Source organism: Antechinus flavipes, chromosome 6, assembly GCF_016432865.1.
Source record: "Antechinus flavipes isolate AdamAnt ecotype Samford, QLD, Australia chromosome 6, AdamAnt_v2, whole genome shotgun sequence".
Classification (NCBI taxonomy): Eukaryota; Metazoa; Chordata; class Mammalia; order Dasyuromorphia; family Dasyuridae; genus Antechinus; species Antechinus flavipes.
In genome coordinates this window covers 225,726,755-225,754,250 of record NC_067403.1, presented here as the reverse complement: position 1 = coordinate 225,754,250, position 27,496 = coordinate 225,726,755, and the positions used below count along the sequence as shown (strand labels likewise).

At 35.4% G+C, this 27,496-nt stretch overlaps 1 pseudogene; it reads left to right on the top strand.

The window, feature by feature from the left end:
- LOC127541530 (doublecortin domain-containing protein 1-like) overlaps positions 1–25,684 on the top strand; it is a 32,553-nt pseudogene extending 6,869 nt beyond the window's left edge.
- Positions 25,685–27,496: the final 1,812 nt, after the last annotated feature.

Sequence of the window (27,496 nt, the reverse complement as noted above, 5' to 3'; positions counted from 1 at the left end):
GCCTTTTCCTTCCCCACCCCCCAGGATCTTCACAGATGGCCAGGGGGTCTGGCTATGTAATCGATTTATTATGTATCTGAAAAGAAATCCCCCTAACTAAAGTTCTTATTAAGAACCAATATCAAAGTCAAAACTGTCATAAAAGATTTGGATAGAAATTCAATTTATAGGGCCACTGTCACATTCTTAGGATAGATTAAATAAATATTTTAGAAGCAGTCATTTCTATACAGTCTTATCTCATTCCTCTTTAATTATTTCTATATTCCATCAATGTAGAATTTCTCAGCTTCTTCATTGTAATCCAGTTTTGCCATTATGTCTTCAGTCATGTCCTCCAGAGCTCAACTCTGATGTCAACTCTTCTCACTGAAGTCTTCCCCCCAGCTTTTTTCTACTGGACTGCAAGCTTCTTGAAGGCAGGGACTGTTTAAAATTTTTATAATATCACATCTTCATAGGATATTTGTTTAATTGAATTAGTTCATTTTCTGAAAACAGGCATCTTTTCTTGTTTTTTGATATACATTTTTTCTTTTAATATTCTTGCAGTAGTGATTTTTTAAATGTGTACTGAATTTGTAGAGGGACATTTAGGAATTATCAGTAATTAAAGCATCTAGAAAATTTTCAAGTTTGTAATCCCACAATTCGTCTTTATTTATATATTCCATTTTTTTTTGTTTGTTTCCTCAAGGAACATATTTACTCAGTAAATTTCCTCACACCAAATGCTTGAGGATCAATAGAAATCTATTCATTAATAAACTAGCTTCTATTTGTACAATTTAATAAAGTTTACAAAGTGCTGACTTGGCAGGTATTCAAAAAAGAGTTGATGACTGATTTCCTCATAACAGCTAGGTGTTTGTAGTAGATAGGGCCCTGGAATCAGTGGGACTTGAATTCAAATATGGCCCCAGATATTTACTACCTGTGTGACTCTGGACAAGTCACTTAGCTGCTGTTTGCCTCAGCTTTTTCAGCTGCAAAATGGAGATGATAATAGCACCTGCCTATTGTTATGAAGCTCAGTTGAAATAATCACAGTCAAGTGTTTAGCATAGTAAATGCTATATAAATATTGGCAATTGACAAGTCTGAGAGATAGTTAGTACAAGTATTCTTGTCCCCATTTTGGAGGAGAGGAAAACAAAACTAAGAAAAATAAAGTCACTTACCCAGAGTCATACAACCAGTGATATTTGAGACAGGATTTGAAAGATAGTGAGCAAAAAATAGTTGATTTGGAATTAAAAGACTTAGATTTAAATCTTAGCTATACCGTATCTTATCAATGGTTACATTGGGCAGATCATTTCACAAGTTTGGACTTTATTTCTTTGCCTTTGAAATGAGAAGTTGGATGAGATGATCTGACTCTCAAATCCTGCCAGCTTTCCACCATGCTTTGGTTGTTAGTGTTGTGGGTAGGACTGGAAGAAATATAGACTTTAAAATATCAGAATTGGCTCCTGTATTCAAAGAAATTAAAATTTTAGGAAAAGGTCAAGGAAGAAATTGATTGGGTCTAACATCATACTCACAATCTTAACCTGAATTTCCACTGTATGGAGCAGTGATTGTGATTAAAATACCGAGTTTTGCATTTGTACTGTTTCTTATAGCCCATTTTGCTATTTTGCATTCAAGGTTATAATTTATAGTGATTCATATCAGTCATGAGTTTTGTTAAACAGAAGTGAAATGGAATACTATGAATAAGATTTTACATCTTTTATATAATGCATTGTGAAGATGCAGCTATGGAGGGGGGGGATCTATGAAAAGATTTCTTGATAATGTACCTGAGATCTAAATTTAAACCTAGAGATTTTCTGCTAAATGCCATGTGATCTACAAAATGAAATAATTTGCTGTGACAGCTTGAGATTGACAAGAATATGTGTGAGCACGTTTAAAATAGGGCATCTTTTTTTGCCGAAGTAAGTGTCAGTGAAATGATGGATTCTCATCATTTTAATTATTGATGATTTGGAAATGTTTCAATTCCAAGACACATTCTAAATAGCAGCCTAACACATTTGCTGATATCTGCAACCAAAAGGAAATGTTCTGTCATTCTTTGTTTTTCAAAAAATGCATTAGTTTAATGAACCTAGATTTATTCATTTTATTATATTAGCCCGGTTTGTTGATTTCCAAATGGTTTTGATTAAAGCATAAATTCAAAATTGTGGGCTACCACTAACACTCTGCATTCATTGTTAATTTTTTTTAAAGTTCCACAGGATTGTCTATACCCAAAGTCCTCAGACCTTCCAAAGCTGATCTGAGGCTTTTTGTTGTTGTTGAGTCATTTTTCAACCAAGTATTCAACTCTCCATAATTCCATTTGGGGTTGTCTTAGCAAAGATACTGGAGTGGTTTGCCATTTCCTTCTCCAGATCATTTTACAAATGAGGAAATTGAGGTAAACAGGGTGACGTGACTTGCCCAGGGTCATACAACTAGTGAGTGTCTGAGGCCAGAGTTAAACTCAGGAAGATGTTTTCCTGACTTCAAAGCCCAGTGCTCTCTTCTTTGTGCCACCTAATCCTAGGTTTAGATACTCAAATATATGGGACAATCATTACTTGATTTCGACAGCTGAAAGTGTGAGGGGCTAGCTTCACACACCACTGACTTTCATGTGCCCATATTGTTTGCTTGATTACATACAGATGGATGCAGATGTCCGTATAGGATGTGTGGATCTGCCTGTCTGTCTGGCCAGTTCATCTTTCACTAAGCTGAATGATTCCAAAAGTAAGAATTTCTGTTTTATAGAGAGTTAATAATAAATACCTTGGTAGAATTTGAATATATCTACTCTTTTATTTAAATTCTACAAGGACAGAAGATAGATATAAATATCCATGACCTGGCAGTTTTGTCTTTGTTACTACATTTGTAACCCAACAAAACATTGCCAATATACCATTGTGTTTGCTTTGGAATACTAATAATGCATTAGGTGGTAAAAGAACATTGTCCTTACTATACCATTCCAGAAGATCCTTTTTCATACCTGTCTTAATGAGGAAGAATCGATTAACAAATTTTTACTGAGAAGCTTAAGAGATTACCTGTTCAAGGATTTTATCTGTTTTATTAGAGATTTCTGAAAGATCAAAAAGTCATCAAGAAATAGTGTGGTGCAGCAGAGTAAGCATTGGTTTTAGAGTCAATGGACCTGAATTCAAATCCTTATCCTATTATTTGCTGTGTACACTTAGGGAAAATCATTTTACTTCATTAGTCCTTTGTTTCCAAAAATGACCTCTAATGTCATTAAATCTATATTTATAGATCCAAATCAATATTCCTATGACTTTAAAAAGTTAATTAATGGTCAAATTTTAGTGACAGACCTGCAGGAGGAACTTCATTACATTAGTAACTATTGATTTCCAGTCGTCCTGATCTTTATCTTGCTACTGAATCCAGATGGCTCCAGAGGAGAAAATGCAGCTAGTGATTCTGCACAGCTTTTCCTCACTGAAATCCAATTCACTCGCCTGTCATGGCATCACTTCCCTAATGTCATGAACCTTTTCAAGAACGATGGACAAACAACAACAATTGTGACTGCAATAATTGAGCAAAGAAATATGCTAGGTATTTTGAGGAATTTGAATATAGCATAATAATATATAGTTCCCTTAAAAAAAAAAAAAACTGAGCTTGAAGTTTAGCTGGGTATCCCAATCTGAAAGTGAAATAATTAGAGACCAAGTAAAAGCCACAGGAGTTCAGAGAAGATAAAGGTCCGGTGTGTTGTTGAGGGATTTTTTTTTGTTCAGTTATCATTTGGACTACATGGTCTCTGAAATCCCTTACATCCTTGAGTCCTTAAGATGCTGAAAAGTATATAGGCTAGAGTAGAGAAAGGCTTCATAGAGATGATTGGATTTGAGCTAGACCTTGTAGAATAAATTAGGATTCAAAAAGATCTTGAAAGAATAGCATGCTGACCTGAATATCAATAATATGAAATTCAGTTATAAGAAGTACAAAACTAAACTTAGGTTCAAAAAACCCAACATCATAGGTACATGGTTAGACAGAATTTGTCTGGAAAAAAAAGCACCTAGAAAAAATTCAAACCAAAGGGGTTTTAGTGGGCCGAAAACTCAACACTTATCAGCAGAATCATGTGGATGGGGAAAAAAAAAAAAAAAAACACTAATGCATTCTTGGCCTCCATTAAGAGACGTCTCTTCCAAGAATCAGGAGATGATTCAGTGTACCTTGGTCAAATAACACCTGGAGTATTGTTTTCAGTTTGAGGATGCAGAATTTAAGCTGCAGAGAGAGTTCATAGAAGGGCTACCAGAATTGTGAAGGGCCTTAAATCTGTGCCTTATGAGGGTGAGTTGAAGGAATTGAAGATGTTTAGCCTGGAGAAGAGCAGACCTAGAGGTGATTGGAGGTGGGAGGGAGGGAAATGTATGTGAATTGTCTTCAGGTATTTGAAAAGTTGTCATGTTGAAGAGTAATTAGTCTTGTTCTGTTTGGCCCCAGAGGGCAGAATAAGGAGTAGTCATTGGAAAGTGCAAAGAGGCAAATATTCAGTCTTGTTAGGAGGGGGAAAATCTTCTTAACAATTTGAAGTGTCTCCAGGCAGTGGATAGAGGGCCAAGCCTGGAGTCAGGAAGACTCATTTTCCCAAGTTCATATCTGACCTCAGACACTTACTAACTGTGTGACCCTGGGCAAGTCATTAATCTTGTTTTCCTTAGTTTTCTCATCTGTAAAATGAGCTGGAGAAGGAAATGACAAGCCATTCCAGTATCTTTGCCAACAAAACTCCTAATGGAATTATGAAGGATGGGACATGACCACACAACAACAAACAAAAATAAGTTTAACGGGTTGCCTTAAGAAGTGGTGGTTCTTTTTCCTTCCAGATCTTTGGAATGACTGCTTTTTAGGTATTTTATAGTGGAGAAAATTTCTAGATATGGGTTGAACTAGGTGATAGCTAAAGCCCTTCTAACTTTAAGTCCTATGCTTCTATGAACAGAACTTACCTAACTAGGAGAAAATAAAGACTCTGGTTCTCAGAATCATGGATGAGCATGGTGCCTGTGGCAGGGGCAAGATAGTAAAGAAACTTGACTAACTAAAGTGAGTCTAATTTGGGAGTCATGTACAGAAGTAAAAGGAATTATTTGGCTAGGTCTATTAGGAATAGATATGGGATGGTTCAAAATCCAGGCAAGCACAGAAGGTGAAAGTCTGATGTAAGTGGTAGAGATCTTGTGTAGATTTGCGAGCAGAAGAACAGTGCAATAGTCTGGTAACATCATTACTATGATGGATTAGAGAGATTGAAGGTAAGATGTTATCGTAATCTTGGCATGAAATGATAAGGATTTACAGGTGAGATAGTGGCACAAAGAGGCAGAAAAAGTAAATTTGAGCTGTTTAACAGCAAGAAATGACAATGGTTCCACAGATATGTCTTTGGAAATATTATAAAATTGTATTTGAGGATGTTGATTTGTTGAGAGTAAGGTGACATTGGAACATTTAAGTAAAGATATCTGATTGGCATTTAAGAATGAATATGAAGCCAAAGTGTTGGTGAGACACCATTGTTGAAAAGAGCTATGGTGTCTGAAAACAGACACCCTAGAGGTGATCACTGAAATCATAGAAGTGGATGCATTCATCAGGACAACATAAAGTTAGCATAAGAGAAAGCCTTTGAGGAGCAAAGTGATGTAAAGGAGTCAGCAATGGAGATGGAGAATGAATAATGAGACAGCTTCATCTTCAGCAATACATAAAGTGCTAAATTCGTTCATTTTTAAGATGGTCATTGGAACTTCCAGCTCAAAAATCTGTCATGTATACAGTTAAGGAAAATCAACCAATGAATCCATTGATATTTATTAAATGCCTACTTTATGCTAGGCACAGTGTTTGGTGAGGGGGATTACAAAAAAAAGAGAGGCAAAAATTAGTCTCTGTCGCAGGGAATTTACAATCTAATGAGGGAAAACAACATGCAAATGCATATATACAAAGCAAACAATATACAAGATAAATAGGAAATAATCAGTAGAGGGAAGACATTGAAATTAAACGGAGAAGCTGAAGTTTCTTGTTTGTGGAGCAGCCAGGAAGCCGTTGGATCATAAAGTCTAGATCAGGGAGCAAGATGTAAAAAGACTGGAAAGAGGGAAAAGGTTAGATTATAAAGGGCTTTGAATGCCCAATAAGATCTTTGCCCAAGAAAGCAAAAGAAACAATTTTTACAAGTGACTTCCCAGCAACCTCAAATCTATATCTGAACCTCTTACTTGACAATCTTATTGATTTTTGAAGTATTATAATTATTTTTTCCAGAACTTACTGTGTATTCAAAAATACTTTTAATTTTCTGCAATCAACCTTGATATCCTCACTAGAGTTTTCAGGTACCAGGGGTGCTGCCTGCCATAGGAGCATCTCTTAGCTTTAATTCACACCTCTATAGTTTTGTTGGGTGAAATCCTTAATTGGTCTCAGAATTTGGTTTATTTAAAATGACCCTTTTAGATGCTTTGTTGGAGAAGTGGTGTATACAAATCTTTTCATGTCCTAGGGCTAGTCTTAACTTTTAAACCTAAGGAGTAGCATGACTGCCATAAGTTATTTAAAAAGAGTTCATAGAAAAGTTCAGGGAAAGGGTGACAACACTTTGATTGACACAAAAGATAGGATGTTTGTAATTTTAATCAAATTTAAATTGAAGACATACTTCAAATAATATGTCAAGCTAATGTTATTGAGTTTAAAATCTAATGACAACCACTGTCATTATTAGTTAAATATAGCCATTGTGCCTGTGGCAATAAAGGATGACACTTAAGAACATGCAGAAACAAAGAGCTCAAGCATTTAAAGAAAAGGGAGTAACTAGAAACTCCATTGAACACAGGAATGTGACCTGGATCTAATCTATTTACTAAACACAGAAGCAATTGTATTGGGGGCAGATGACATAATTGAATATAACATTATGTTTTCTTACTGTCAGAACATTTATATTTTAAAAACTCATCATGCTCCAAAGAAATGATGTGCTCTTTCATACTTAATGCCATTATCTATAACTATCTGACAGTCATAACAACATTAATGTGTTTTCAATGTATTACCCAATTGCAAGAGAATAGATTTGAAAAAACACTGATTTTTTTTTTATATAATTTCATTGATTTGACACCTTCATCCTTGCCCTTTCCATAGTGACAGGATATATTAAAAATGGCAAATCACAGGTGTGTGATTTATGTAATTTTATGATAGGGGAAAAATCAGCTCTTTAGATATAGGTAGAGTATATTTTTAAAATGTAGACTGAAGATATGTAAAGAAACTCTGGGGATAGCTATCATCTTTTATCTCTCTTCTTTCAGCTCTTTGAAAAAACGATTTATACTTCTCTCTCTTTTCTTATTAAACAAAACAAAACAAAACAAAACTTTCTCCAAACTGGCTTCTGATCTCATCATAAAATGAAATTGCACTCTCCAAGTTAGCAGTTAATTGTCAACTCTCATGGTCTTTTCTCCATTTTCATCCATTTTGACCTCCCTGTAGAATTTTACACTGTTGTCTATTTTCTTGAGAACTCTTGGGTATGATGTCTTTGGATTTTTATGTGGTGGTTTTTTTGTTTGTTTGTTTGTTTGTTTGTTTTTTGTTTTTACTGACATTATTCTCTTTTTGTTATCTTTCCCTATCCAACCTTTCCTGCTCATTGTCCTTTTCCTGTTCTTCATCTGTGTCACGTTCATGAACTATGAGCGAATATCAAGTCTCTGTCCTTGGTCCTCTTCTTTTTCTCCTGTGTAAACTTTAGCTCCAAGTTACATTTGCTTGAGACTCCTTTTTGTTGGGGATTGATCTCTCAATGCTCCATATCTATAGAAGGAATATAGTTGTCAAGAATTGAAAGAAAACATCTTGACCTTTTGACTTCATGCTTTAAGAGAGGCCATGTAGTTGTAGATTCCTTTCAGGCCCTAAAAGAAGAGAAAGAACCTGGGAAGAAACCAATATGTATAAGAACCACACCTTGATCACATTCCTATAACTACTTTACTATAAGAGATTACAGGGAATTTCCCACCTTAGGGGGAAATTGTTCCTAAAGAGAGACTTTATTTATTTTGTGTATTGCTGTTATGAATTCTCCTGTGTATACTTCTGGGTTTTGCTATGCTTTTGGATAAATTGTTAATTTGCTGTCCACCATGGGCATTCATTGAAGAACTGGCAATTGCTGGGAAGGAAGCTAAGCCTTGCATATAAAGCTTGGACACCTTTTTCACCATTAAAGGATAGTGAGTAGGTGCTCAATGTGAGCCTAAAAATTATTTCCCCTAGACTAACAATATTTAAGGGAGCAATAGAGAACATTCTAGTTTGGTACCCCTTCTCTCTGAGGAGAACAGAATGACCAGCCTCTGGTCCCAGCCTCCTGCTTCCCTGCCTGGCAACAACTAACGCCTCCCTTGGAGAAGGGTAGAAGGAGACTCTAGAGATGTCTATTCTTGCCTTCCTGTAAATCACATTTAGACAGATCTATGTGAATATGTATAACCCACATGGGCAAAATAGCACACACCACATCACACATAAACCCCCTATAGCTTTATGCTCTCTTATTTGATGACTTATTTATTCCCATGGGTTCAATGATCATCTCTAGGTGGATAAACTCCAGATCTTTGAATCTGATCATATTTTCTCTTTCCTGAACTTCAGTCCTACACTGAAAAACTCACTGTGTCCAAGGGAGACTGCATTGCTTTTCTTCCAAAATTACTTTGCCCAGCCCTCCCACACACAAATCCAACTCACTTGCATGTCATAGCATTACCTCCCTGATGTCATGGTCCCCTTGGAGAACGAAGAACAATTTTCAACTACAACAACCCCTAACCTCTGAACTCTCCTTTTACTTCGGATAGCTTTTTAATTTAGGAATGCAGCCTTAGGTCATACTTAACTTCTCACTTCATCACACCACACATCAAGTCAATTGTTAATTCTTATAATTTGTGTCTCTGCAATATCTTCCTCACACATACAGCTACCACCATAGTTCAAACACTCATTATTTCTTACTTAAAGCCTCCAAGTTTGCTTCCCTGACTTGGTTCCCCCTTCCCCCCTTTTCCAATCCCTTTTCCATTTAATTGCCGCAGTGAGTTTCCTAGAATGCATCCCCTCTTCAGTATCCCCAGTGACACCTTTCTGTCATTTAAAGCTCTTCACAACACAATCTTTCTACCTCTCCAGTCTTTTCACACTTTATTGGCCTTCATGCAACCTCTGATCCAGCTATAATAGCTTGGTACTCCCTGTACCTCTACTCTTCTGCCTCTTGGAACCCTTGTTTTCCTTTAAGCATCAATTCGGGTACTTTCTCCTGCAGGAATTATTGCTTTTGTGGTTGTTCAATTTGATTCTTCATGATCTTGTTTTAAGTTTTCTTGCCATTTTCTTCTTTAGCTCATTTTATAGAGGAGGAAACTGAGGCAAACGGTATGAAGTGACTTGCTCAGAGTCACTGAGCTTGTAAAAGCTTCTAAGTTTGAACTCAGGAAGGTGTCTTCCTGATTCCAGGCTCAGCACTCTATCCAATCACTTATCTGTCCACTCTTTATGTGTCTTATGTATACACATACAGGTTATTTCTCCTATTGTAATATAGTAAGTGCTCTGAAAGCAGAGAGCATTTTTCTAGAGTCTTTCTGTCTTCAACACCCAACACAATGCCTGTTATCTAGTGAGCACTTAATATGCTCAAACTTAATGAATTTACTACATATCATGGCTGATGGATAGGTGAATGTGCATTCCTGCTGTCACTGGACTAGGCTGAGTAGGTTGCTCCAGACTTTGGTCTTTATCATCTGGCTTCAAGCAAATTCTGTCTAGATTCCAGCTCCCAAACACTGGTGGCTCACTCTCCTAAGGTCTCAAAGCTGTCAAGATCATAGCCATTTCCAGTCTTCTTCACCTAAAGCAGGAAAGAACAAGCTCAAAGAAATAACTCGCTGTAATTGTATGTAGCTCAGATTTTTAAAAATTGTTTTTTACATTGTTGTCATTGTGTTTATTCTTTTGCTACTTCTATTTGCTTTTCATCAGCTCATATAAATACTCCCATGCATTTGCTTTCTTTATAATTCTACCTGATGCACTAATATTCCATTACATTCATGTGACATGTTTTGTTCAGCTATTCTTCAATCAAAGGGCATCTAGTCTAAAGGCTCAGAAGTCCAGGCTATCAGTCTCAGAAGGGTAAGACTTGAAATCCTTACATCATTGTCTCTTTCACATGAACTACAGCTAGGCAGGAAGTAGAGTAAGAGAATGGTCCCCACCCACTAACACCTTTTGAATGTACCCCAGTTCCAGCTGTCATCCAATCAAATATCTTTTCATCCCATAGTTAACAAGCCAGAACCATTTATAGAATATTTGGTCCACATTGAAAAGATGGCTACTGTCATTGTGCATCGTTATGCCTTTCTGGATGAAGGCTTCCCAGCTTTTTCCACAGAAGGGATGGCATAAGCACTTCCCTTTCCCCCTTTCATTTCATAAAGACAGAGATTTCATTGAAAAAAATAAGCCAAAAAGATGGAAATCATTGCAATAATTGTAAGGGAATTCTCAGAATTTCCCTACTCTCTTGAGGACATCTTCATTGATATCATTCATTCTTACATTGTCCTCATCAGTAAACATATCAGTCCCTTGTAGCAATCCCTTGTAGCAAAGAATAACACAGAAAAAGAAAGGGGAAAAGCAATTCCATCGAAACAATCCAACCAATAAGACAGTAATTCAAGATTCCTTACCAATTGCCCTTCACTTCCACAAAGACAGAAGGGAGTTGCATTTTCTCCTCTCATCTCCTGGGCCAAGCTCACTGTTATTGCATGTAGCACAGATTTTTAAAAATTGTTTTTTACATTGTTATCATTGTATTTATTCTTTTGCTGCTTCTATTTGCTTTTCATCAGCTCATATAAATCCTCCCATGCATTTGCTTTCTTTATAATTCTACGTGATGCATTAATATTCCATTACATTCATTTGACATGTTTTGTTCAGCCATTCTTCAAGTAAAGGTCATCTAGACTGAGGCTACATATTGTAATGAAAAGAGTAATAGATTTGAAGATCTGAAGTACTTGGATTTGAATCTTGGCTCTGCTTGGTTTTTGTATTGGTCACTTAACTTTTTGAACTTCATCTGGTAAATAAGACAGTTGGAGTAGATGGTACCTGAGACCTCTGCTAGCTCTAAATCTATGATGTGGTCCTTTACAACTATTCTTAACAATATCCACAATAATATAATAATATATTTATACAACTCCTAATAACACCTATAACAATATATTTCTATAATTCCTAATCATATATATATCAATATAATATAATTTATATAATTCTAATAATATCTATATGTTTATATAATTCCTAATAATATCTTTAACAATATTTATATAATTCCTAATAATATAATAATTTGTTTATATAATTCCCAGTAAAATTGGTAATAATATAATGATATATTTATATAATTCCTAATAATATATGTAATGATATAATAATACATTTATATAATTCTTAATAATACCTATAATAATATATTTATATAATTCCTAGTAATGTTTATAATGATGTAATAATATATTTATATAATTCTTAATAATACCTATAACAATATATTGATATAATTCCTAATAATATCTATAACAATATTTATACAATTCCTAACATCTATAATACATTTATATAATTCCTAATAACATATATAATAATACATGTATATAATTCCTAATAAAATATGTAGTAATATAATAATATATTAATATAATTCCTAATAATGTCTATGATGATATAATAATATATTTATATAATTCTTAATGGTATCTATATATTGGACATAAATATATATTTATATAACACATATGAAATATGTAGACACACATATGTGTGTATATTTATATTGTTTTAGAGTTTGCAAAGCACTTTGCATGTGATATCCCGCTTGATCCTCACAATAGTCCTCTAAGACAAGTGTTGTTATTTTCCCCCATTTTATATATGAAGAATCCAGTGATGAAAAAGAGTACGTGACTTCTTTGAGCTTCATTAGCTTAGTGTCCAAGTAGATAGGGTTTGAACTCAGGACTTTCTGACTACAAGTTCAATACTCTTATCTACTGACCACTCAATTGTATAAAACTGTTACTTTAAGTAGTTTGTCATGCATCATATTTTAATTTTTGACCTCCTTAGAGTAAATGCAAAGTCATGGAATCTCTTGATTAAAAGATGTGAATATTTTATTCACTTTTTTTTAGCATAATTCCAAATTATTTTTACAGAATGGTTGGACCAATTTGTAACTCTACCAATGGCTTTGTGTGTGCCAGGCTCCCTTTCAATAAGATTTATGTGTTAGAATCATCGATGGACACCTGGACTGCTTTGGACAGAATATCACACCAGAAGACAGGTGTCCCTATCATCTGTGTGGATGGTGGACCAAATAGAACAATGGGCAGTGAAGAGATCAAGCAACCTTACCAGTAGGATTAGTTAGCACAAAATCTCTTCCTCTAAATTCATGTGTAGATTTGGGCGTATCAGACTTCTGGATGGAGGCCAGAGTAAGCCACAGAGTAATTAATTTGTAGAGTCACTAATGGTTAGGCAAACATTTATCTGTCAGGAGAAAATGGCCAGGAGGGAGGGGGTATATACTATCCACATAAGAGATCCTTAATAAATTCTTGTTGACTTGATTTGTTGACCCCGTTGAGTAGATTGAGAAGAACCCCCAGATGGTTAGGCTTTGGAGTACAATTGAGAATTTCTCCTGGAGTAGAAATGGCTACTTCAGGGACAGCTCACAGGAAATTAATTAGTAAGGAGCTCTGCAACTAGAAAAATAATTAGGCAGGGAAATTCTGTGGCCAATGAGTAGGGATATTCCTGAAAATAGCCTTATATAGCTACTATGTATTTAAAAAAAAAAAAAAAACTTAAAATGTAAGGAGCTCATACAGGAAGAATCATGCTTAAGAGAAATAGCTGATTGGAAAATAACTCAAATATAACAGAAGGATCATGTCCCTAAAGATTGGAATACAGAAGGATTCTTTCACCCTGAAAGTAACATTGTAAATGACCATCAACTCTGACTGCTGTTCTTTTTATCAAACATTATCTTTCCCAATATATTTTGGTTAGTCTTGTAGCAAGTGGGAGAACCTGGGGAGGGAGTGTTTGGTTTTTTCTAGGAGATCTCTAGCTCACTTCCAGTTGAAGAGAAAGTCTAAAATAAATAAGAAGCTTATGTAAAATGCACGGCCCTTAGCCAAAGCAAGAAAGCTATTGGGTTTTTCCCCATTGCATAAAACCTCAATCGTAATAAAATGTGAGATGTGATTTTTAAAACACCTACAAAAAAATATCTGGCAGTTTTCTGAAGTCTCCACTTTCAAAAGGAGTTAACAAGTTTGATCTACATACTTTTCATTCTTTCTCCTTTTTAAGCTGCTTTACATACCTTAATCTATGATATCAACATACTTTCCTTGATAGGTGAAGAGGGAAAGGGATTGACTGTCACTCTTGAAAAGTGAGATTTGGCCATAAGGACTCTTTTCTGTCTTCATCACTTATTAATCTAAACATAGTCATTGAGAGCTGAAATGAATCTTAAAGATCATTTTGTCCAAGGTTCCTCATTTTTTAGATGAGGAAACAGACTCAGAAAAGGCAAATCCTTTATAGAGACATGGCATAAAGGGGTATCATAATTTTGTATAGTCCCCATCCAGAAATCTAAGAAATTTACTTTAAAATACCCAGAAAATAAATACAATATGTACCCCCCCATATATGCACAGATATTTTCTAATACTGCTTCTGTTTGACCATATATCTACATTCTCAAGGTAAAAACTCTGGGTATAATAAAAAATAGTAATAATAAATAGTGCTTTAAAGTTTGCAAAGCACTTTAATATGTTACTTCATTTGGTCTTAACCACCACTATCCAAAAGAGGATGCTATTATTATGATCCCATTTTACACATAAGGAAACTGAGGCACAGAGAGGTTAAAGCGTGCCTAGGATCACGCTTTAGTGTCTGAGATAAGGATTTAAACTCAAATATTACTGACTTCTAGAGAAGGAAATGGCAGACCTTTCCAGTATCTTTGCCAAGAAGAACTCAAATGGTATCATGACATTTTCAATGTGTGATTACTATGTTTTTATATAAAATAAAAAATATTACTGACTTTTAGAGAAGGGATTGCCAAGAAGATCTCAAATGGGATCATGAAGAGTCAGACATGACAGAAATGACTGAAGAACAATAGGAAATTATTTGTCTTTGCAATTGCCTTCCCTTTCCCCTTTCTGTGATATTCTCTTCTCCAGATTCAAGTACTTAGAATCCTCCAGTTCTCTGACTCTCCCTACTAAACAAACAAACAAATAAAGGAGGCCCTAATTAATTTACACAGTATCGAATTGATGCTATCTTTCCTACACTATTTCAATTTCCTTTTCTTCCCCAATCCCCATCCCGATTGCTATTATGTATTCTCTTAAGGAAATTGAAAGTATCTCAAGAAAGTGTGTGTGTGTATGGGGGGGGGGATTGTGTGTGAGGGGGAGTATATTTTTGTTTCTCTGAAATTGTTAGAAATACAAACTTAATTCTGAAGGTAAAACTGCTTTAATATTTTTGTGTTGACTAAAGGGAGATGATGCTATTAGAAAGATACTCTCTCTTAAGGAAATCTTAATCCTTTTGGAATGTTCAAGGAAAGTTGGCTTCTTTATGGCTGAAGACCCATACAAAATCATAGTTTAACTAGCTTTTTTTTTTTTTTTGGATTATTCGCTATGTCCAGTTAGCCCTCTCTTAGTTGTTCTCCCCTCTTCTATCCTCAGTCACTGGTGGCTTTCCTGTATCCTTTCCACATCCCCAAGACCTAATCATTACTTTGCTTTGACTTCTCAAAATTGTATACATCTTCTAAGAGCCCAGCTCAAATGCCATTCTGCATGAAGCCATCCCTGATTTTCCCAAGTGAAAATGGCTTTTCCCTCTTCTGAATTCCTCTGGCACTTTGAATTTATCTTATGTCATTTTTTCTGTTTTTGCTTGTAATTACAGTTATTTGCATATCTAATGTTTTCTACCAGACCATGAACTCCTTATGCCATTTATGATCTCCATAGTGCCTTTTGTCTAGAAAAATGTATATGGAAAAAAGGAACGAATTAATGTTAAGGTAAGTAGAGATGCATTGTCTTAAAAGAACAAATGAAGTATTTGTAGAAAATTCCAACTCATTTTTTTGGGAGAAGAGCTAGAGAACTCTGGTTGGGCTTGGAGGGGAAGAGAATTAGAAAAACCTTGGTGTTCAGGTGGGATTGATATAGCTATACCTATGGTTATAGATATCTAGGGCCAATTATGTAGAGATCTCACAGTACTTAATAATCAAGAAATTGAGAGGAAGGGAAAGAAAAGGCTGAAAGTGTTATTGCAGTAACTGAAGTCATTAGATGGTACTTGAAAAGGTTTCATGGAGAACATGAGTCTTGAACAAAGATCAGAAGTATTAATGTGTTCCAACAAACAATTATGAGTCTCCTCGGTGTTCCAAGGAAGGATTATACAAATGACATTATTCTTTAGTTAGGTGATCCTCATCACTGTGTGTCAGTCATATAAAATAAATCATCCAACTTGGAATTTTTCAAAACAACCATTTACCAATGTATGTAAATTTTTGTTTTGTTTTATTAAATTAAGAAAACAAAATTTCAAAACATTTTATCTTCTTTTCTATTACTAATACATATTATTAGTAAATTTCATAACCATGGCACTAACATTTTCAAATGAGAAACTATTTTTTTCTTTTGTTTTTGAGTTTGCTTTAGTAAAGACTCAGATACAAATCTGTTTTCAATGTTTGATTCCTATGTTTTCCCCCACTTTAAAATCTCCTAATGCTTTATATAGAATAAAAATATGCTACTACTCATATTGATCATGAGCCCACCTACCAAACAACTCTTACCTTCTGTTTTGATCCTTAGAGTATTCTATATTCCCTTTTAACTCAGCAGCATTTTTCCAAAGCCTGTACATTTTCCACACTTTACCTGTGACCTTCTCATTTCTACTATTGGCTGTCCTCCAGGACCCAGGCTCCAATAAGTGCAATAAGGGACAGGATAATGAAAGCGCTAATTAATCACTATTAGTAAAAGGTTAATCTCTTCCAAAAATACAGTGAAGCTACAATTCAAAAAAGGGTCAAGTTAATGAAATAATTGTTGTACTGCTACATGGAAAATATAAATTTAATTTTTTAGTCTCAATATTTTTCTCCATAGATCATTAGAACTTATAATTATAGTTCTCCAGTGTCTACAGGGAAGGATTGTCTTGTGTTCTCCCATAGTGACAGATGTTCCTGATTAAGCAAAGTCACTGATTTTTTGAATAGAGAAACATTGATTAGGTGAACTAAAACTTGCATTTGATGGTGAGGTGGGTGATACATAAGGTCTTTTGAAGACGTTTGCATCCATGGAGACAATATCAGGGTACATTATATGGAATCAGTTATGGAAAAGAAGATATACATTAAAAAATTGAGATTAGATGGGCAAAGTTCAAGACCTTTCTTTCTTTCTTTCTTTCTTTCTTTCTTTCTTTTTTTAAAATTTTCCTTTCTTACTGAAGTTTGCCCCATAGAATGTGCTCTTTGGATCCTTGAAATCTTAAGGAACATGTGATGGTTCCAAATATTAGTCCTTAAATTCCTTTATAGAATGGTTCAGAAATAATTGGGGAAGACTTGTATGTATATTGCCATATACAAAAAGAGATACACATTAAATTTTTCTTGGGTGAGGGGATACTAGCAATTGGAGGATCAGGTAAGGAATCGCATAGAATAGAAGGTGGGTCTTGAATGGGAATCTTGAAGGAAATTTGACATTCTAAGAGGCAGTAGGGAGGAGAGAGTTCATTCCAGACATGGGAAATAGGGGGAAAGCATGGAAGTGGAAGATGGAGATCTATGAGGATCAGTAAGAACAGTTTGGCTAGATTGTAGTATGGAAAAATTGGTTGGAATTAGGTTGTAAAGTCTTTAAGTACCAAAAGAAGGAAATTTATATTTGATGTTAAAAGTAATAAAGAGATACTGGAATTTAATGAGTGGGAGAGAAACATAGTTCATATGCATTTTTGAAGTCACTCTAGCAAGCTGAGAATGGGCTTGGGAGGAAAAGAATGAGCTCTGTTTTGGACATATTGAATTTGAGATGTTTGTGGGACAGCTAGTTTGAAATATCAGATAGTCAGTTGATGATGTGAAACTGCGGATCAGGAGAGAGATATGAGTCCCTGAGGAAACAGGACTTCTGATTGGTCAGTATTCCTCTTTCTTTTAGTCACTTAGACCCTCCATACCACTTCCTAGCCTTCTACATGTCATGATACTTTCTAGAATTTTCCAAAGGACCTTATTCCTTTGCCTTGAAATTTACCGTCTCTGCTTCTCTATTTCTGTTTCTCTCTCTCTTCCCTTTTTAGATGTTGGAACATTTGCCCTTTCCCAAAATTGTGGTACCTCTCTAGGATATTTTGAATGTCACTGACCACAGCACACAGTCACACTTGTTCTTTTTGGGGAGGAGGAGGAATAGGCAATTGGGGTTAAGTTCACACAGCTAGCAAGTGTTAATGTCTGAGGCTGAATTTGAACTCAGGTCCTCCTAACGCCAGGGTCAGTGCTCTATCCATTATCTAGCTGCCCCAACACACTTACTTTTTCTTTTAGTACCCTAGGATATAGTTCATCTGGGCTGTAAGACTTGAATCCATCAAGGAGCTTAGATGTTCTCAATTCCCCCATAGTCATTTTTGGTGGGTCCTTTCCAGTGTAAAAATCATTCTTCTTTGTAGAAAAGGCAGAAATGCAGAACAAACCGATCAAATCTGCCTTCTCTCTGTTGTCAGTTGCTTTTGTTCTATATACCACAAGCAAAGATCCTGTGCTCACTTCAATTCTCCTTTCTCTCTCAATACCATTTTTTAAAAAGCTTTTTAATTTTAATTGTCTTTAGCTTCCTTTGTCAAACTCAGTTCATTCTGAGCTTTAGCAATCATGACACTATTTTTACAAGTCTGTGTCGTGTTTTTATATTCATTCTCTGATACCTGGACTTGCTTCCATCTTCAGAATTTTTCTTTTTAAAATCTTCATGTATTGTTAAATTTCTTATAGATCCACATCAATCTCTTCAGACCAATTCCACTTTTCTTCATAACTCTTGAACATCTTTCCTCTTGAATTGACTTAACCTTGCAATAAAATTAGAGGTAACATTTATTAAGCACCTACTATGTGCCAGCATTGTGCTAAATTCTAGGGGTACAAAAAAAAGTATGACGGTCTCCATTCTCAAAGAACTCATAATACATGGAAACAAATTTCTATGGCTTTTAACTCCATGACATTTCTTCTGAAAGGGCTGAAGTCTGTTTTTCTTGAATCTAGGGTATATGTCAGATTAGTTTTTCTATTTTTCTATTATAAATTCTTGGTTGGAGTGGTCAATTTCTCCCAAAATTTCTATCATTTTTTATCTTAGCAACTGATACTTAGCTATTAGTGAAAATCTGTTAAGGAATAGAATATTTCCTTATCGGTTCCTCCACTTTTTTTTTCAAATTAATTTTATTTAAAAAACAGAGTAAGAACAAAGAAAAACAGAAAAGGAATACAAAACAAAATGAAACAAAACAAAACATTGTCATGTGCCCAGCAGAACATCAGGGAGGATTCAGAATTTATAAAAACAAATACTGGTTCAAGAGAGTATATATATGAGTAGAAGAAATTATATTCATGAATGTCCATCTTTACTTCCTTGCAAATTGTTCTTTTGTTCTCTGCTGTGCACCTTTTTTTACTTTTTTCTTTTTTTCCCCTTTTCATTCCCCCTCACAAGCAGGCTATAGTTAAGGATATGTTTATATACACCTACTTATATACATATATACACATACATACATAATTATATACACACATATATACATATATACACATATACACATGTATTTATATATACATACACATATGCACATGCATACACATCCCCACACATACACACATATATTTTTCCTATCCCTGCAAACTCTTTGCTTTAATTCTGCTCCTAATTTGCTTTGCTGTTACTTACCTTCCTCCCATCCATGGATCCCTCCCTTGTCTTCTAAGGAAACCCATTGCTTCCTTGTCTGCCCATCCCTCCCCACTTTATTTCTTTATAGATTTTGAAGGGTGCTATATCCTTGATAGTATATATATATATAGTGTTGCCTATTTAACCCATTCCCAATCTAAGTAGCTTTTCAGAACTATGAGCCCTCCTACCTCTCTAATACCTCTGTGTCTATTCTTCCTCTGCACATTTTTATGATACAATTACTAGTTACCTTAGCTTTGCCCCAATCTTATTTTTTTAGCTACCCTATTGTTAATGTCAGTCTTTCCCATGTAAACAAATATAAACAATTGTCCATGTTGAGTTCCTTGAAGTTGATCTTTAATATTATCTTTTATATGTTACATTTCCTATTAAGTTTGGGTTTGGTTGATAGAAAGTCCTGAAAATCTGCAAATTTGTTGGATGTCCATTTTTCCTCGTTCAATATTATAGATAATTTTGATGGATATAATATTTTTGGCTGCAGGTCGAGTTCTTTTGATTATTGGTAGATATGATTCCTGGACCTGAGGTCTTTTATTGTGGTTGCTTATAAATCCTGTACGATTCTAATTGTAGTTCCAATGTATTTTGATTTTTTTTTCTTGTTTGATTTGGGAGTTGAAAAATTTGGCAGTAATGTTCCTATGTGTTTTTCATAAGGGATTTCATTGAGGTGGTGACAGGAGGATTTTTCCTCTTTCTACTTTTTCCTTATATTCTATCTTCACCAGGATAAATTTCTTGGATGATTTCTTGCATTATTGTGTCAACATCTTTTTTTTTTTTTTTTGCCACAATTTTCAGGTAGTCCAATTATTCTTCTATTTTCTCTTGATCTGTTCTCCAGAACTGTCATTTTCTTATAAGAAGTTTCACTTACTGTTCTTTTTTTTTTTTTTTTATTCTTTATACTCTGTTTTGTTATTTCTTGGTCTCTCCTGCTTCCACTGGCTTCCCCTTGCCCAATTCTAATTTTCAGAGTTATTTTCGTCTTTGAGACTCTGTCTCCTTTTTTTAGTTAGTTAACTTTTTTTCCTCATGATCTTGTTTTTCTTAGATGGTTTTATTTTTTTTGTTTTTTGTTTTTCCTCAATTCTCTCATTTGACTTCTAAATTCTTTTTGAGTTCTTCTATAAATTCTCTCTGGGCAGGGAACCATTTCACATTACTCTTTGGGATAGAATTTTTTTTTTAACTTCAGTGTATTCCTCTGAAGATAAAGCCTGGTCTTTCTTGTTCCCATAGTATGTTTTCATGGTGGGGTTCTTTTTTTTCTTTGCTGGCTAACTTTTTTTTTTTCAATAATTGTGAGGAGAGATGGTGCTTCTAGCTTCATCTTAGCTCTCCCTTCTGACCAGGAACTCTAAACCAAGAGCTCCACTCTTCAGCAAGTGCTCAGAGCCACAGCATCCTTGCCACACTGTTTCTGCACTCACTGGGTGCTGTTCCTTCTCACCCAGGGCCAAGTCCTGCAGTACAGGTGGGCCTGGCATTCCTGATCGGCTGAGATTCACTCTATCTTCCTCAACTGAAACTCTGACTCCACTAACAGTCTCAGAGATGAAAGCTTCTGTGGTTTCTGCTGAGGCTCCAATCGCACCAGCCAGCCCCAGGGCTGCCCATTTGACTTTTCTACAGAGCAAGCCCGGAGGTATTTGCACTTAATTGGGATTAATCCTCTGCCTTGGGGTTTTCTTCAGATCTTCTCTGGTTGAATCAAGAGAATCCAGGTTCTGCCCGAAGTTTTCTTGGTTATTCACCTGTTTCTCTTTGCCCTCAGGCACAAATTTGTTGTAGTTATAGGGAAAATCTTGAGAGTTTGAAATTTATTAACCTAGTCCATGATCTTCCCGGAATCCTCCCTCAGTTTCTCCACCTTTTGAAGCATGAACTTATCAGCAAGGCAAGTCAAAAAGTTAATAGTTGCCCTGTTTTTGACAAAACAGTGATACAGAAGATGGCTGGATAATTCAAATCCTTCACAATTAATTTATCATGTCTCTTTGCTAAGCTTCTGATCCGTTTCATCTATTTCTTTTTGGTCCAAAATGATCTCCCTAATTTGTTTTTTATGCAAACACTCTCTTTCCTTTGTCTCTTTTCAGTTTCCTTCTTCCTATCTTCATATCTCTGGGGCTTACTGGCTAGATTTCTTTTTTAAGGATCATGGCTTAAACCCAATTCATTCTGACTCTCATTGATTGGCTAATAGCAGGTCTCAGGCCAATCCCATTTGGTCTTTATTTGGCTCTGATTGCCTCTAGATAGCAATTGTTGCTGTTTTGGACAGAAACCCTTAAGGATCTTACTCTACCAGATTGAGTCCTTTTTTTTTTCCCCACTAGGTAAAAGAGACCATATTTTGCCTCATTTCTATCTTATCTAGCCCTCTAAATGGTTGTTGCCTCAGGCAAACTGAGACCTATTAAAGACCTTTTAAAAAGGTCAAAGTCCCGACAACATCCAGCCATCTTCAGTTGTCCAGATCCCAGATGACTCCAGAAGAAAAAGTGAAGCTGATGACCTTATATAAACCTTCCTAGAACTTCTGGTTCCTTCTACCATGCAATGTTACTCCAAGTCCATTGTACTTATCCTATTCCTCTTGAATAAAGCATTTTGCTGTGAAGATAAAATTAAATAATATTTGTAAAGAGCTTTGTAAGCCTTTCTATAAATGTTTGTTTTTCCCTCTAAAGGTGTGGACCATACACAGCCATTTGGATCTGTGGAAATAAGTTTGGAAATTTTGGAGCATTTGAAAATAAATGACTTCGAATGCTCATATCCTCTAGTCTACCGTGGTTCTGGAAAACCTCATTGCCAGGTCTTGCTGAGACATTCCAAGACACAGACAGGTTTGGTGGCTACAAGGATGGGTCAGTCCCCTGCACTAAGTACCAGATTTTATGGCACTCAATGCAAGGAAGGCCCCTCGGCAGGGACAAAACCAGGAGAAATAGCCTTCAAATCTTACTTATTCTTCTGGGCTCCCCTAAACTTTACCATCACTTTAGACATAGTGAGGTCCTACCTCTTGGAAGTCCTAAAAGCTCATCCTTTGTACCATTCAAGCACTTAACTTTATAATGAGTAGCATCGTTCTTTCATTTTGATTAGCAAACATTTAGTAAGTAGTTAGTATGTACCAGACACTGTGATAATTGCTGGGAATACAATAAAAAACAAAAATAGATCCTGCCTTTAAAGAGCTTACATTCTGATGGTGGAGATATCTAAAGCAGAATATATAAGATAAATACAGAGGCGAGAAGATTAACCTCAGTGGGGACTGTTTCATGTGAAGCCCATGGGAATCTCCATCTTGCAGAATGGATCCTCCAGAGAAGGATAGCCTGGGTTACAGGTGGAGCCCTAGCAGAAAAGGGAAAAGAAACAAGCATTTATGTAGCACTAGGTGTAAATAACTGTGCTAAATGCTCTACAATATTATCTTACTTAATCCTTACAACAACCCTTTGAGATTATTATTATTATTATTTCTAATTTACAGCTGAGGAAATTTATGACTCTCAAAGTCACATAATATCTGAGGCTGGATTTGAATTGAGGTTTTCAACCTTTTATCCATTGTGCTATCTAGCCACTCAAAACCATAGTTCTTAAATCCATATCAATTTATTTGTCTTTATTAGTCAGTGAGAGGATACATCTAGTTCAAAGTAAAAATTTAATGAAATAGCAAAGTTAGAAAAATTGCAAAAGAACATTATCCTTAATCAACATGGGGTACATTCTCTCACATATACATACCTCATGCTTAACACATAAGGTATTTGTAGTGGATGACATACATAGATAATATGAAGGGCCAATATGCAAAGACCAAATGTGGATGGAATAACCATGTGGAGGAGCAATGAATATCTCTGACCTGCAGATCTGCTGATGTCTTATAGTTGTGTCAGTGGGCTGCTCCTGCTTTGTTGGCTTTCTTCTGGTCTCAGTGCCATAGATTGCTTTGGATGATTGATGCTCCTTTGGACATGTTAGCTCTGTTGGGGACGATCATACTTGAATTCTCATTTCTGTTGGATCTCAGGAAGTAATTGCAGATCATTCCCAGAACCATACTTAAAACCTCTCCGGCTTGATAGATCCTAGTAGGGTTTGTACTTCAGCAACAAAGACTTTAAAAATATAGGTTCAATATTCATGCCACAATGATGATTTTTTTTTTCAGAAGGAAGAAGGTAAGAACATTTAGATGAAATAAAATCACCATCTTTAAAGAATTAATAATCTTGCTTCTCACCTCAATCAAATATAGAGGTCCAGGATAGATGATAGGGTTTTAATTAATGCACTAAATTTGATGGGATAGTTTTCAGAGCAGGGAGAAGTAATTTGTTTTCTCCATTTTTCTGCATTTTCAGCAAATGCTTTCTAAGGGAAAGGCAACTTCATTAGTACTCCAGAAAGGAAGGAAAAAAATCGACAGGGCTTTTTGTTATCCTTTGGCTATGTATATTATCTAAACTTGAACCTACTTTGCCCAGGATTCTTTGTGTATATTGGGAGAGTGTGTCCCAGATATTTGGGAAAATGTATTTATATTTCAATCTTTGCTATATCTCCTTAGAGAATATCCCATTTGTGAAATCTAATTGATAGTCTTTTGTTATTTTAAATTGGGGATAAATCAATTGATTAAATAATATTGGAGAACACATTGAATGGGGGCTCATGAATAATGGACACAAACCTTAGGGTTACCCCGAAGATGAGAAATAGTTTTGGAGAGTATGTGAGTTTGGAGAGTGACCTAGAGCTTGTGCTACATTTCTAAATGATATTCTAGTTGATCCACAAAATATACCAAAGTAAATTCATTTTTCATTTACCTTTTCTTGAAGATAAGAAAAAATAGATAAGAACTATTTTCTATTTTAATTTGGAACAATTGTTGTTAAGTATTATTTACATGTTAAAGGACGCTGCAGGTTTTCTAAGGTAGTTGCTCTAGAAGACTTGCTTAGGAATTTTAACTACTTATGAAGGGAATTATGCTTTTATCATTAGAATGGATACAGAACAAATCAAGGAGACGTATTTTTGCTCTTTTCTTGAAAAAAAGCATGTAGTATAAAATGAATGTGTAAACAATATAACTGTCTCAGGTACAAATGATCTCTATAATAAAATTCTTTAGCAGTATTTGATGCTTATGTGCTTACCTTAACATTTTCGAGACCTCCCATTCATATCAGTGGGAGTTTTGAAACTTAAATTCCTGCATAGAGCCTTGGAAATATATGGGTCTTATTAAAGTTAATAACAAACTTTAAAAAATCGGTAATGAGGTGATTTGACTTTCATCACAGATTTCCTAGCATGCACCTGCCTTCCGAGGGTAAGGACAATCATTACATTTAACACACTAACTATTTTAGAGGTCACATTTTTAAAAATAACAAGAATGAGTGGAGGGGAAGTTAGTGAAAGAGAAAAATGTCTGTACTAAACTAAAAGAAACATGTAGCTTTAAAGAACAGAAAACTTAAGAGAAATCAAATGAATAAAGCAAAAGAAACTGGGAGCTTTTGTACAGGTGAGAAGCTAAATGATTCTCTGATCAGTGATAGAGGCATGCTAAGGTGAATTTTAATTATGACTAAATTGTGGTATTACTCTTTCATACCCTGAACATCTGTTCCCTTCAGGAATGATGATTTATGCAGGCTATCAGAGCAGACAGCTTGCTACAGCTTATGTCACGGTTAGTGGGAAACCGGTGGTAACATTTCAGAATACCAGCATCTAAATGGAGACTGGCCAGTCGAGATGATGAAGCTACGAGGGGGAGGGGAAATATAGCAGGTCCATTTTTAATTTGGAAGCCAAATATTGACTTGACTTAAACATTTTTTTTCCTTTTAGACCATCTGTTGTTAATGAAGAAAGTAACTTGGATAGTGAATGGCCTGATGTTGCCCACTGATGTCAAAAGAGGGAAAACCAAGTATCTGCTTTCTAATAGAATGAAGAAACAGAGTGAGGAGATTTCAGTATCAACTTGGGCTTTTCAGAATGGCAGGGGTCAAGATGGGTGTGACATAATAATGGGGCAGGAGGCATTGACACAGGTAATATTTGCTAAATACAACATTTCTCAGAGACTTACAAGTCATTTCCAATTTTCTATAGTTCTTTTGTCATTAGAGGTAAGAAAAAAACAATTTCCAAAAAATTGGTCGGAGTTCATATTCTTAAAAAATTTCGGTGTCCAGAAGAAAGTATCCAATGTTACCTTAAGAAAATATTTTAATTTAGGAAAAAATTATCATGACCCCAGATAAATTATTAAATTAAAATGGCTATTCATTATGTTACAAATCACCTTCATAGGGTTAAAAAAAACCATAGAATGTTTTTGTCTTATATGATAATAAATCATGTATTTTAAGAAAGCATAAAGCACTTTGCAAACCTTTGCATGCTATGTAAATTCTACTTATTATTAATACTAATAAGTATAGTTTGAATTAGGCCTTCCTTTTTCTATTATTGGCACAGAATCTTGAAACATATATAATATATACCTACATATATAGACATGTATAAAACATATATGTATATGCATATACACACACACACACAAACACACACATACATAATCCAAGTGCTGTAATCTCCAAAAAGAAATCTCAATTATTTTGTTACATTGGGCTTTTATTGTTTTGACTTCTTGTTGTTTGTTCTCCATTCTTGAAGAGAACTATAATTACGTTAGGCAGGTGATTCCATAACATGCAAGTAAGCAGGACTTAAGTGATGGTGGGCTGTACAAAGTCACCTGCCTCACTTTCTCCTCTGGAACCACCTGGATCCAGTGGCAAGACATAGATCAGATGGTCCAGGGTGTAGTGAGAGACCTTGACCTTTTTAAGCTAAGGTCTTTAACAGGTCTCAGTTTCACTGAGATTAATTCCCATTCAGTGATTAAGACTAGGAAGAAAGAAAGAGAGAGAGAGAGAGAGATAGAGAGAGAGAGAGAGAGAGAGAGAGAGAGAAAGAGAGAGAGAGAAAGAAGAAGAAGAAGAAGAAGGAGGAGGAAGAGGAGGAAGAGGAGGAGGAGGAGGAGGAGGAAGGAAGGAAGGGAGGAGGAGGAAGGTAGGAAGGAAGGAAGAAAGGAAGATAGGAAGAAAGGGAAGAAGGAAGGAAGGAAGGAAGGAAGGAAGGAAGGAAGGAAGGAAGGAAGGAAGGAAGGAAGGAAGGAAGGAAGGAAGGAAGGAAGGAAGAAGGAAGGAAGGAAGGAAGGAAGGAAGGAAGGAAAAAGAACAAGCTGTGTTGTTTAATTGGCCAGTTTCAGTTGAGTCCCCAGTGGGACAGCTCCTATTCCTACTCACAAAGATTGTTTTTTGTCCTTTCACAAAGAGAATCAAGACGTCAGGGAAGCACTTCTATGATATGGAAGTAAGCGGGATTTAAGTGAGGGAGGACTGTGCAATATCACCAGCCTCACTTTCTCTTCCAGAGCCATTGGGGTCCAATGGCAAGGTATAGTAGATCCACAATGAGCAATTAGAGGTTATTTTTATAGTTCTTTGAGGTTTATTTTACTGAAAAATCATGTGGTCACTGTTCTATAAAACTCTAATTCAAAGAGTTTCATAGTATTAATGTCAGGAGCAGGAAACTGGACTGGATGAATCCTTGGTATTTTGTGTGTATGTATGTGTGTGTGTGTGCATGTGCATGCAAAGTGGCACAGAGTTTCAAGAGTCAGGAAAACTTGGTTTCAAATTTATCTCAGATACTAACTGTGTGATCCTGTTGCCTCAATTTCCTCATATGTAAAATGAGAATAATAGTGACACTTAATTGTTTTGAGGATGCAGTAAGATAATATTTGTAAAGCACTTTGCAAATCTTGGCTGGCTACATAAATGCTAGTGATTATTATTGAGTTCTTCATCACCATAATCATTTTGATTTCTTTAGGGAAAGACATAGATTGGGACTAAAATGTAGAGGAAAGTGAAACATGAAAGGAGAAAACTGGTAAATTCAATTGGCAGCAACAGGAAATAACATTGATAGGATTTTAATTTTTGATCGCCAGGCTAATTAACCATGGGTCCTAACATATCTTATTCTTAATGTTTCAT